Raw genomic sequence first — 14,120 nt, 5'->3', positions numbered from 1 at the left:
TTAAATCATAATGGGATGGTGTATCAGTTTCCTACTGCTGCTGTAACAAATTAGCACAATCTAGTGGCTTAAAGCAACACCACTTTACTATCTTACAGCTCTGTGGTCAGAGTCTGCAAAGGGTCTCACTGGGCTGACGTCAGGGTTAGCGCTGCTGTTCTCTCCCGGAGGCCCCAGGGGAGAATCCGTTTTCTTGTCTTTTCCAGGCTTTAGAGGCCACCCGCATTCCTTGGCTCACACCCTCCTTCCATTCTCAAAGCAGCCACAACCGGCTGAGTCCAGTCCAGTCGTTCGCAGGATGTCACCTGTCCAGTCCTGACCCTTCTGCATCCTTCTCCCCATTTAAGGGCCCTTGTGAACATTGGGCTCATGGACGGAACAATCCTCCTGATTTTACGGTCAGATGATTAACAACGTCAATTCCATCTGCAACCTTACTTCCCCCTCGTCATATAACATAACAGATGTGCGTTCCAGGGCTTAGGAAGTGGACGGCCTTGGGGGCCATTAGTCTGCCTAGGAAGTCTCTCAGGAGACACTCATTTCAGGGTCCTGGGACCTTGCGTATCTAATAATTGGTTTGGTGGTGATCTTAGTGACACTCACTGAAGTCACCACAGAAATAGGGCATTCAAGGTGAGCCTGACTACTCGGCTGCAGGGGAAACGACAAACTGGCTTTTTCAGACGGAAAGAGCTGCTCAGTCTAGGACTTTCCATCTGCTAGATGCCTGAAGGTCTCATTTCTACTGGACTGACCAGGACATCTGGAGGGAGCAAGGTCTAGGAGAGAGGCAGGACTTCACACGGTGATCCACATGCAGAAGGTGCCGGGGGCAGGGGCAGGGGCTGTGGGTACAGTGTGCCCACAACTTTCACATAGAGGGTCTCATTTCATCTTCACTCCCATCCGCCAGGTTTCTCAGCATCTCCATTTCACTGCAGACATGTTACACTGGTCAACTTGCCCAAGATCACGCCCTCAGAGAAATAAAGTCAGGACACAATTCATCTCCACTGACCCAAACCCCAGGCATTCCCCCACCAGCCACATCTCTCCCTGCAGCACACAGGACGGCAGGCCGGTGACTTACGGGCCACCAAAGGTTGACATTCCCATCACAATGTCAGCTGGGGGAGGCGAGAACAGACTGCAAACTCTTTGAGACTAAAGAAGGGTTAGGTTAAAAAATACCAATTTTAAATTGCTTTCTATACACTCTTAACAAACATGCCATGAGCCTGGAAAATTTATTTCACTAGTTCCTCACGGAGTATCTGGCCTGGAGCTTGAAAAATATCTGTTGCACAAATAATCACATACATATAATATCTGTCAGGTAGAGTGTGAGCTGATCAGGACATGAAAATGGTGAAGAGTGAGATTCTGATGTCTTCCAGGCTTTCCAACGTGTCACAAGGGATTTGACAAAAAAACTCATTAGAGAAACACTAGTCTACTCTGTGCTGGCTTGCAAATTACATTTATTGGATCATAACTAGCATCTAAAAAAATAAAATGAGACAGGAGAATAGAAAATATCAGAGTGCAGCAAACACATTAATAACATTGTTTCATATAATTGTTATTTCAGATGTGTGCTTCTGTGTCTGTGTGCTAAGATGTCAAATGTATTTCCGGATTTCCCAGTAAAATGGATCATGGTCTATTGGTCAAAAAACTTGAAAACTGCTGCTATGGTAAAACTGTTCTCATCACAGAATTCTGGACTAGGCCAGCCTTTCATAGAATGACAATTAACAATAACTCAGTCCCAAACGACTGTTAATTTTTAGCTTCCTATTGTCTTTTCTCATGGCTGTAAGCAAGCACCTGGAGTCCCAGACAGCTCCAGCAAGACAAGATAATGAATGACGCTGAGAGACTCACCCCTTATTCTCTCTTCCAAGGCCTCCTCTGTGTGTGTGCACAGGAGGAGAGAGCTCTCAATCCCTTACCAAACCATTTGTCTGGAATTCTCCGTTCGCATTGACTAAAACAGGAGAGACGTCAGTACCACGATGCTCTAAAACGGAAGAACTCAATGAAAATGGTCCGACTGCTGTAGAAGTCTTCTTTTTACGCAGTCATCCACCCCACTGTGACAGCGGCATCTGGCTTTCTGGGAAGCCACTTCCAACACTCAAGGGTTCAAAGTCCAATCACGCCTCCCCATCAGGGAAGCTAGCATGCCTCTCACTTGGCCCGTCGAGCTCTTGTTTGGAGGCTCAGCTCAGCATGGTTTTCATGCTCACATAAGTCACTCCCTGGGAGGGCTCCCCAAGAGCTCTCCTGGGGGCAATCTTAGCCTTGCTATTAGGGAAAAGCCAGGAAGCCCACCAGGGGCTATAACCTCCAGAGGAAATACCTGAGTTTCCGCATCTCTGAACGTCTTGTACAGACTAAACTGAGTCCTCACAGAATTCATAGGTGGAAGCCCCAACCTCCAGTGTGACTGTATTTGGAGAGAGGGCCTTTAAAGAGGTAATTTAGGTTAAATGAGGTCTTAAGGGTGGGAAAACTAATCTAACAGGACTGGAGTTTACATAAAAAGGAGATACAAGAGATCTCTCCTGCACACACACACACAGAGGAGGCCACGCAAGGACACAGTGAGAAGATGTCCTCGTCACCAGGAAGGGACGTCTCACCAGAAACCCACTCTGCTGGACTTCTAGCCTGCAGACTGTGAGAAAATAAATTTCTGTTGTTTAAGCCCCCAGTCTGTGGGATCTTGCTCTGGCAGCGGCAAGCAGACTGGTGTCACCTGTACTGAATTGCATTTGAACAGCTATGCTGTTCCACCATCAGAATTCACAGTGACTTTAAGTAGCTCTCTTGAAACATAAATGTTAAGAGAAAAAAACCAAGTCACAAAAGAGTGTACACAGTATTTTTATAAATAGTTCACAGATTGAAGTCCAAGCAAAACTAAATAATATATCATTTAGGGCTAAAAATACTGCTTGCTGTAAAACTATAAAGAATATTACAGGGGTGATAAAAGCAAAATTCAGGAGAGTGGATGCTTCTGGGAGGAGGGGATAGCAGCTGGGACCTTGGGAGAGTCACACACTGATAACGTGCTCTAAGTGCATGGCGACCTCATGGGTGTTAACTTCATTCGAATGTCTCATAGTTTATCTTTGTTATTTCTTATATGTATTAAATATTTTATAATTGCATTTATAAAAGTAAGATGTTGGAATAATGTAACAGCCACCAGCTGACAGTAATTCTTCTGGGAAGAGGGAATATGGGACATTCCTACTTTCCTAATCTTACCTCCCTGAATCTTTTTAATTGTCCCAAAATATTTATATTATATTTATATTTGGAATAAAAAGGCAAGAAAATTAAAAGAAGTAAAAAGATGCTACTGAACACCAGTAACTACTTTCATAGTTTCTTTAATCTCCTCCCCCCCTTCCATTTTCCTGAGTCATAAGCTAGGATGAAGAATTGATCATTTTTAAGAAAAATACATTGATTGGCCTAAAGTAATTTTGATCCCCAGACCACATGGCTCAGTATTGATTTATTATATATATTACATGTAAACTTACTTGAAAGATAAGCTTCAGCTGGAATTATCCCATACTCTTTTGAAATGAAAACAATAGCTACCAGGTAATAATAATAATTCAATCACTCTATAGCCTGGTTATTAGGAAAATGCCAGGAAACAGACATCCAAAGAAGGAAGTCTCTTATTTCTTTTCTTTCAAGGTAATTTAGGTAAATTACAGACATTTCCCCTTCAGAGCTGAAGACTATCAGTAGAATTTTAAGTGCGGCTCATTTATATTAATGTCTTCAATTTACAATTTCTTGGACCTTTCTTTCTTTAAGATGCCAGTTTTCAGTTCACATTAAAATCATTTTGTAAGACTAGTAAGTAGCAAATCAAGAGAGGAGCATTTTGTATGTGGCTTCTACGTTTTAGAAGAGGAAATCATTTGAGAGCAATCATTTTCTGTACTTAATGAACCTCTAATTTCTTTCCTTTTTGGCTCTGCCAACTGAATAGCTGAATAGAACGTAATGGGAGTCTGGATATTCAATATACAATAGTTTTTTTCTTTGAAAAATGGAACCATTGTGCAAAATTGGCCCCAACCTTAAAGGTGTTTCATGCTCAATAAACCTGGAGTACTATTCAATCACTTCTCAGCTGTATTGCCATTATTTGTGTGTGGGTGTCTGTCTGTCTGTCTCTCTTACTGGACAGTGAGTTGGTTGAGGTTAAGATAAATGGATTGTTCTCCCTAAGAAATGCCTGTACGCAGTTTGGCCCAATTACGGTGAATTTCACAAAAGAAACACGTGGGCAGCTCCTTTAGTCCTCAGGTGGGACTGATGGAGAGAGGAAGAGAGGCACAATGAAATAAAAAATAATCATAAAAACGAGCAATTAGTCCACCAGAAACACTCCATCAGTTAGACAATTCATTCACCCCATCGAGTATTGTGTACCCATTATGAATCATATGCTGAGAATATGAAAATAAATCAACATATATTAGTCAGACCTCAGTAAAATTGTTGAAAAAGAAAGAAAATTAATCAAACAAACCCCAGCCTGGAGAGAAGCACACACTGTAAGTGGGGTAATTCCAAGAAGGGAGTGACTAAGGACAAGAGGAAATGCCTACTGGTGAGTTTCTAGGGTAAGAAAGAAGTTCAGGAGGAAGGGTAGGCGGGAATGGCACTCAAAGAGATGGAAACTCATCAGCTAAGGCCTGAAAGAGTAAAAGCCCAGGCTGAGTTTGGGATACAGTATATAGGTAGCTTTGAGAAAGGCTGAAGGGAACATACTATGGATGATTTTGCTAAATCAGAGGAAGACGTTGTGGAGTTCACATTTACTGTAGTAAGCAAAGGAGAGTCCTTTAATGTTCTGAACAGAGGATGGACATATTCTGGGTGGAACTTCAGAAAGATTTCAGCTACAGTGTACAAGAGACTAGGGATTGGAGAGCAAGCAGAGAATTGTTTTCTAAAATGATTACAATCCAAATAAGAAGCAATCAAAGTCTACAAGACCTGCTCAAGATTAAAGACAAAACAAACAAAGAATAGGAATACCTTTCTTTTTTAATTTTTTTTAAATTGAAGTATAGTTGGAATACTACTCGGCCATAAAAACCGACAACATAATGCCATTTGCAGCAACATGGATGCTCCTGGAGAATGTCATTCTAAGTGAAATGAGCCAGAAAGAGAAAGAAAAATACCATATGAGATGGCTCATATGTGGAATCTAAACAAACAAAAACAAAAACAAACAAACAAACAAAAACAAAGCGTAAATACAGGACAGAAATAGACTCTTAGAGAATACAGATTTGTGATTGCCAGGGGGGCAGAGGGTGGGAAGGGATAGACTGGGATTTCAAAATTATAGAATAGATATACAAGATTATACTGTATAGCACAGGAAAATATACCCAAAACGTTATGGTAGCTCACAGAGAAAAAAATGTGACAATGAGTGTGTATACGTCCATGTATAACTGAAAAATTGTGCTGAACACTGGAATCTGCCACAACATTGTAAAATGATTATAAATCAATTAAAAATGTTAAAAAAAATAAAAAAATAAAATAAATTGAAGTATAGTTGCACAACGTTGTGTTAATTTCTGGTATACAGCATAGTGACTTAGTTATACATATACATATATTCCTTTTCATATTCTTTTCCATTAGAAGACATTGAATATAGTTCCTTGTGTTATACAGCAGGACCTTGTCTATCTATTTATGTATAGTAGTTAGTATCTGCACATCCCAAACCCCCAATTTATCCCTCCACCCCTCTTCTCTACCCCTGTGAGTCTGTTTCTGTTTTGTAAACAAGTTCATTTGTGTCTTTTTTCGATTCCACATATAAGTGATATCATATGGTATTTTTCTTTCTCTTTCTGGCTTACTTCACTTAGTATGACATTCTCCAGGTCCATCCATATTGCTGCAAATGACATTATTTTACTCTTTCTTTATGGCTGAGTAGTATGTCATTGTGTGTGTGTGTGTGTGTGTGTGTGTGTGTGTGTGTTTCTTTATCCAGTGATCTGTTGATAGACATTTAGGTTGCTTCCATGTCTTAGCTATCGTAAATAGTGCTGCTATGAACATTGAGGTGCATATATCTTTTTGAATTAGATTTTCCTCTGGATATATGCTCAGGAGTGGGATTTCTACATCATATAGAAAGTCTATTTTTAGTTTTTTAGGGAATCTCCATATTGTTTTCCATGATGACTACACCAAACTACATTCCCACCAACAGTATAGGAGGGTTCCCTTTTCTCTACACCCTCTCCAGCATTTATCATTTGTGGACTGTTTAATGATGGCCATTCTGACGGTGTGAGATGATATCTCATGATAACTCTGATAATTGGTGATACTGAGCATTTTTTCATGTGCCTACTGGCCATTTGTATGTCTTCATTGGAGAAATAAATGTTTGTTTGTTTGTTTAGGTCTTCTTTACAATGGACATCTACTAAAAACCTACATCAAACATTGCTTTAAGATCAAGAACAAGACAAAGATTCCTGCTATCATTGTTTTTACTTTAGATTGTCCCAGAGGTCCTATCCCATGCAGGAAAACAAGAAAAGAGAAATTAAAAGTATATGTTTTGAAAAGAAAGAAACAAAAAAGACATTATTTGAAGATGACAAAAAAATTCTTCATGATACATCTTTCTAAATCTACTGACAATTTTTAGAAGAGAGCTTAGTAACATGGTTGAATGTAGATGGACTTAGAAATCCAAGAAGCAGACACAAAGCTCTCCACTTTTAAGACACAGAAGAGGAGGGCGAACTGTGTTTTTATAAGAAAAGCATCATGATTCTTTCTCTGTGGACAGATCCATGTAGATTAATAGTACACTGGAACATTCAGAAGTCAAGCCCACAAGGCTTGCTAGCAAATACACCACTCCCTGAGAGCACTGGCATTGTGTTCTATGGAACGCCCTAAACAGCCTTTCAGAGGGAAATCACAACACTAATAGAGAAGAGAAGCTGATTCTGATCGTCACACATAATTTGATATCAATGCAAGAGCAAGCAAGAGAGAGGGAAAAAAATCTTCCACTTTTAAGGGTAGCCCCAGTTTACAGCTACCTTCTCCTACAGCAGTTCCAAACTTATGTCTCAGCACAGAGGGCTGCTAATGGGAAACACCAAGTTAAAGCTAAGCATGCTTATTTATTGCAGGATTGCCAATGGGTCGGTAGGGTGGGGGATATCCAAGAGGCAGAGAATGTGGGTAACATTTCCTACATCTAATTGATATCAAACCCTTTTATAAGGGAGTAACTCAAAGAACTAGTGTCCCAGAGAAACTCTTAATTTAGAAAATGCTGTGTGCCCAAACATTCTCAATTCCTGGTATAAACCAAAATGTAAATGAATAAAACAAGGACTCTGAGGCCACTATGCCTGGGTTTGAATCCCAGATCCACAACTGACTCTTGTGTGACCTTGGGCAAGTAGCTTAACCTCTCTGTGTCCCAGATTCCTCATCTGTGGAATGGGGAGGTGGGTTATGACAACAGTAGCTACTTCATAGGGTGATACTGAGGATTAACATAAATGGATGAATGTATGTAAAGTATTTAATAAGTGTTTGTTAAGTCAAGCAGACTTCATGATATGCTGTTACTACCCTGTTAGAATTACAGTATTTTGTAAGCAAGCAGGTTGCTTGCTTCACTGGTCTCAGAAGAAAACGGTTGGTCATCAAATGGTCCATAAAGGTCTGTGAGAAGAGCTGTAGGTAACACATATGTTGTCTGGAGTTCCAATAACTGAGACATTCTGTTAACTGATGTTTATATTGAACACTAGAATTGCATTTGGGGTGGGGTGGGGCAAAGAGAAAATTAAAAAGAGGCTATCTTTAACTTTTAAAAGGTTGAAGAATTTTCTCTAAACGCAGTCCTCCCAAGCATCCAAGTTGAAAGGCACTTTCTCTCTGACCTCCCATACTCACTTTCCACAGTAAGTTCCATCTTCCAGAAGGAAATTCAGTACTAAAGAAATTCTGCCAGAATTAATAAACTGTAGAGGGTCATTTTCTATCATCTCTTCCCTTAAAATAAGCAAGACTAAGAGACATGAAGCTACTATGGTACACTGATGCAATATCCCAAATTAGACCCTTCTTACCAACAATGCAAAATTCTCCCAGAAAATGTCTATATCATCAGAAGAACATTATGTTAAATATGGCTTAAGTCATGTATGCTTTACTGTGTGTCAATTCCTTGATATTTGATGATCCACAGATGAAAAAAACCTTCATCCCATAACTATTGGGGTTAAATAAGATACAATACACTAATCCTTTCAGATGGTAAGACAAAGGACCATAATAGTTGACACTCATGTGGGATGGATGAGAAGATGCATGTTTTGCATTGTACCACCAGGCATAAAACTGTGAAAAGCAAACTTCAACAGTACCTGCCTCCGTGGGAACCTGAAAAGGTTGCCTGAGGCCAAGGGGTAAGTGCACTGAAGGAGAATGTTTTGTGGGAGTATTTCTGAACCAGCTACAGGCTAGAGTAACGTGTCAACCAAATCCAATTTCAATTCCTCTAGCCCCCTTTCAAGATCTTCCACATCTGATTCCTTCCTGCATATTCTAATCTGACCACCTTACTGCTCCTCTATACTCAGGCCTCTTGAACCTGGCTTTCACACACACTTCACCTCTTGAATACGCAGTGATCACCTTGAATATCTTTTCTCTCATGTAAAAATTCTTATCTTATCCATCCTTTTTTATCTCCTTCTGTGTTCTTTAAACTTTATACCATGAATATGTCTTAATTGATCATTTTTTATAAACATAAGATTTAATCAGAGTTATCAGTAAAATTTTCACAAAAGAATTAGCTTCTTAAATAAAGGGTGTTCAACACAGCAATTAAGGCACCTAAAAAGAGTGACGAAACCTATGCAATACAGAGCAGTACTGTGTAGTCAATTTTGTAAGAAAAGAAATGTGTCCAGTCTTCGCTAGTCAAATAGAGAACAAAGACATCCAGGAAGGCAGCCCACAGGCACTCCTTTCCTCTCTTTTTCAGCCTCTTCCTCTTGCCTTTTGTTTTTTGTTTACCTCACCCGGGTTCTCGCTTCCCGGCACTGGGTTTGCCAGTGATGCCCACAGGACCACGAGCCTGGTTGGGGGGCTACCCCAGAACTAAAGAGCATGCTGGTCCCCGCAGTGTACAGAACCATCAAAGCATGAAGTCATGCTTCCTGTGTGGTGTTACCATACCCCCTGGAAGGATGGATTCCTACAAGATGCCCCAGGTCATCTAGCAAAACGTATCCCTTTGCATGCTGCTGTTAGGAGAGAGGTGTCTGGAGCTCGTCCAGTGCAACGACACCAGTAATCATATCTGTGAGCACGTGGGAAGAGTCCCGAGTTAAACCCAAGCATAAACCACCTCCTCCCAACAATTCCTCTGATGAACATTGGGAGGCGATGTACAGCAACCCTTCCAAATCCTTGCTTCCCCTATAAAGCCCAGCCTGACCCCAGAAGTGCCCACTTACAGCAGTGCTCCAAATTAACACAGATAACTGAACAGTTACACTTTCGGTTTAAAATTCATATAAAGCAGAGGAAACGCCTGGAACAGAACCCAAAACACATGAATCCCAGACTATTTCTCTCTAAATCACCCTCTCAAATGATTATCACCTTTACCTCAAAAATTAAATCCGTGCCAAAAGGGATGCTCATGTATCCCCGGAGGCCATAGGAGTTGGTAGACCCCTACAGAAAGCAACAGGGTAACACTGAATAGCATCAATAAAAGTGTTCACAGCACTGGGTCCAGAAAATCAAATACTGGAGAATGTATCCTCTAGAAATGACAAAAGAAAACAGCTCTGCGCACGCACATGATCACTAAACCATCACCCAGAGCAAGGGGAAACAAGATCTGAATGACCAAACTGGGCTCTATCAGCCTAAGGCACATGCAAGTCACTATTGAAAACTGTAACCATTCAGATATTATACAACATGGAAAATCCTTTATGGTGTAAGCTTAAATTTTTTTTTAAAGGCAGAATTTTATATCTATGGTTGGAAATGCATTTATTTTCCAAACTGTTAAATATCAACCAAGAGAGGAAAATGGAGGATATAAAAAATTTAAGTGGATGTGCCGGGCAGCGAGATTACGGCTAGTTTTGCATTGCTGTGCTTTCCCGTTACCACCATGTGAAACAGCGCTTCTGCCATTTACAGAGGAGGAGAACTCAGTGCTGTGCCAACCCCGACAGACACGGACATGAGTGGGGGTGGAAAAGAGCGAGTTTCCAGCAGAAACCGACTCCTTCTCCCAAGAGCTGCGTGGCCTTCACCTGCAAGGCGACCTCTCTCCCCCAGAGGGAGGCCAGGACAAAGAAGAGGCACCTGAGAGCTGCAGAGGCGCGTTGCCTTGGTTTCCCACAGCCGCGCTGCCTCCCCCCCCCCACCCCATCCCCCCAGGCCCTCCTAATGGGAGCTTTTGTTCCGCAGCGGGGAGGGACCTCATTAGAAGGTGCCTGTGCTGAAGGAGAATGCATTTCCCGGACAAGAGGTTTCATCATTCCCAGCATTAGCCATAGAATGGAGGCAGAAGGTACGAGGTAGATTTGCCATCACCGTGGCGCTCCCCGCCCGGAACTGAAAGCCGCCGGCCTTAGGGGGCAGGCGCGGCCCCGGGCTGGGGTCCGGTCCCCAGGCTGGCTGCAGCGGGAGCCGGGCAGCAGGGCCGCATCGTGCCGTTTTCCAAAGACAACACAACAAACGCATCACAAACCCGCTGCTGCCGCAGATGACTGATACTTAATTACAGGATGCGGGGTGGGCCGTTCCTCCCGGGAGCTCAGGGCACAATACTGGTCGGGGCAGCTGGAGTGACAGGAGAAAGATGGCCCGGGCTACAGCACACAGCCCTTCTCAGATCTTTTCTCAACAATATTCAAAACTGAAATCGGTCAAGCGGCTACGCAGAATTGCAAAGTAACTGAAGATAAAGATCAGGACATTTTGCAAAGCAGATTCGTACCCCAGCTTCAAGGTCAGGTTCAAATGGTCCCTCTGCCTGAGGTTTCCCTAACACCACTGGCTGGGCTTTCTCTCTTTTCAACTCCAACAAGGCTGTGTTTCCTCTTCCCTTTGGACACTGGTAGCGAGCTAACTTCTTTTTTTAGTTGCTTCCTCCCATTGAATTAATTATATATAAGGTTATTGATGGCAGGGATCTTGTCTTATAACAGTAAGTCCATAATGCTTAGCATGAGCTTTGCACACACACGATAAGCCCTCAATATACCAAACTGGAACCAAAATTAATAAATGCAAAAAACAATCAGAATATTGTATAGAGCCTCTGAAAGCCAGGTTGAATGTTACATCTCCTGCACATCCCAATTTGGACGACCCACATTGCAAGTGCTTAATAGTCACACTAGGCTAGTGGCTACCATTTTGGAAGGCATAGTATCACAATGAAGCTCCAAAAAGTCTAAAGCCTCTATAAAAGGAAACATTTTTCATAATAAAGAACTCATTTAATTTAAAGTTTTACATCAACCTATATGCTACCTCTTTATATTTGTTTTTAACAGAACTAAGGAAGCAAGTATTAGATATATATTTTCCCCTTTACAAATTTGTTTGGATAAATGTCTAGATCAGAAAATAATGTTTAAAATAGATCCCCAAACCAGCCTTTTCCAAGAGCCATATATATTAAGGAAAATTTAACAGCACATGTGAGCAAGTGAGTGTTACTCTAGGATATGGTACCTTGGGTGGTTTTTCTCTCACTTGTTTGAGCAGATAATTAGTAGGTTGTGTTGTTTAGTAATTATTACCGAAGAGCTAAACATTTCCCTTCTAAAGCCTACTTTCACAAATATTATATAAACAAACTACTAGTAGTTAGAAGACAGTTTCGATGCTATCGTGATGACATTAGTACCAGGGACCCTGGAATGCCAGAAACCTCCCCAACAGTCAGTCCCCTTGTCCCCTTCTCCCCCCTCACCCCAGGAGTGAGGGTTGAGCAAGTCTGCTGTAGGAGCAGGTATCCAAACACCATCACCTGGGAAGGGTACTAGCACCCATCATCCCAGTATTAAATCTGGCCAGAGTCTCAGGCAAGGAGGCTTCTGTGGTCCTCCTACTTTACTCACCTCACCACTCCATCCTCCCACAGCCCCATTTGTTCTTAACCTTGAGACCAGCCCTCATGGGCCTGAATCTGTGGGCCCAGACTAACTTACCTACTCTGCAGTGGATGATGCTGAGGAAAAATAGCCCCAGGAAGCCAGCCCCTGCAGGGGTCAGCTTACCAGAGGCCAGATGCAGGAAGGAACTGACCACCTCCCCTGGAAGCCTGCCCACCAGGCACCAGAACCAACAGGGGTTTCGACATTGACTAGATAGGCACCTGCTCCTCTCCATGGAGGAGGAGAGGAGGTGCCTGTGAAAGAGGAACAGAAGTCCGTTCCCCCACATCCATCCAAAGTTTCTGATGTCAGATGGAGTTGTTATTCGCCCCAGTTCCCAGATGAAAAACAATAATCTCTGTGGAGTGAGAGCCAGACAGTTTGTTCAGTAAAAACTACGAGATAACCTCCTCAGAGACTTGAAGCAGGCTGTTCTTTGCCTCCTCACGAGGCAAAATGCACCTGGAAGTGGGAGAGATGGCTCTGTGAGAGAGCCCTGAGATTTGTCAATCCAGAAGTGTGTAACCAAGATCTTTCAATAAAATGCTTCTAAAATAACAACAGTATTGATCAGTAGCTCTTACGCCCATGCGCTGCAGTTAAAGATAAAACATCAGTTACTGGGATTTGTTTTTTATTTACACTTTTTCTCCAACCCCAACGCCCTTCAAAAGTCTCATTTTTAATGAGAAAAGGAACAACAAGAAAACCATATATGGAGAACTACAAACCTTTTTCCTTAAAGTATTGTGTTGCACTGAATTCTGTTCTCAACTATGCTTTCCCTTCAGTTCTGTGGATTTATTTTCCAGTATCCAATTCACATTATGGATGGGTATTCAGTGACTGAAAAGATGATAAATACTCATACCCCAAAACGCACCTGAAAGAATTGCTCCAGATGTAGCTGATACCAGTTTCATCAGGGTGGGTACTGAGCTCAGAGACAAGTGCATGACACGTCTGTTTGCTTTCCTGACGTTTATGCAAGCCAACTAAAGCAAGGGAGCCCTCGTAGCAGGGGAAAAGCTCCAAAGCATGCAGCTCTTTAAACAGCTTTTCTGGGTGACAGTGCAATGCCAGCATTGGTTTATTAAAGAGAGTAACTAGGACGTGACCATTGTTGAGGGAGATGGGCTGGAAATCTTGATTAGCCCAGATTGCTCTGTGTGTACTTCTACTGCCACACGTGATTCTGTGCAAAGCCGCCCTCCGCCTTATTCCAGGGTCGGTATGTACGGTCGGTATATTTCTTTCTCTCCACACTTGTAAACAATAGTGCCTAGTGTTGTGATTTGAGCAAGTCAACTGTAGAAGAAATTTATTAGGCAATGGGGGGAGTTTGGGTATTTGACATTAAGGAAATGTTTACATTTTGTTGTGATAATGTTATTGTGGTTTTAAGAGTCCTGATCTTTCAGAGATATATATTAAAGTTTGGGATAAAATAATGCAAGATATTAGATTTAACTTTAAAATAATCGAGTGTTTGGTGGGGGGAAAGGTTAAAGGTGTATAGAAAAAATAAGACTGGCCCATTTGTCGATGATAGTTCAAACTGGCTGACAGATTCGTAGGGGTACATTCTGATATTCTTTCTACTCTGGTGTGTGCTTGAAATGTATATAACTTTTTAAGACTACCTAGTCATCAAAAGGGAAAGGAAAAAGCTTTTTCTGGGGCTTCTCCTGGGAGGGCTATTATTTCCCGCCCCCACTCACCACTGCCCAGACGCTGTCACAGCCCATTCACTGTTAGCTCTGAGAAGAAAGAGCACACCCATCCTAGTTTTCTTTAAGACCACAGTCTTGACCTCCATCTCTCTCTGTCTCAAGAGAGATTTAGGTTTTGATC

At 42.0% G+C, this 14,120-nt stretch overlaps 1 protein-coding gene and 1 long non-coding RNA gene across 2 annotated transcripts in view; one reads left to right on the top strand and one right to left on the bottom strand.

Annotated features, from left to right (window-relative positions):
- The window catches only part of KIF5C (kinesin family member 5C), a 147,162-nt gene that overhangs the window by 122,874 nt on the left and 10,168 nt on the right, over nt 1-14,120 (bottom strand). The gene's annotated exons all lie outside the window — the stretch shown is intronic.
- On the top strand, nt 3,765-14,045 carry LOC116663619. Its single transcript, XR_004319847.1, has 3 exons — nt 3,765-4,281; nt 13,493-13,497; nt 14,035-14,045. It is a non-coding gene; the product is annotated as an uncharacterized LOC116663619 (long non-coding RNA).

The sequence above is a fragment of the Camelus ferus genome, chromosome 5, assembly GCF_009834535.1.
Source record: "Camelus ferus isolate YT-003-E chromosome 5, BCGSAC_Cfer_1.0, whole genome shotgun sequence".
NCBI lineage: Eukaryota > Metazoa > Chordata > Mammalia > Artiodactyla > Camelidae > Camelus > Camelus ferus.
This window is presented reverse-complemented; position numbering and strand designations above follow the sequence as displayed.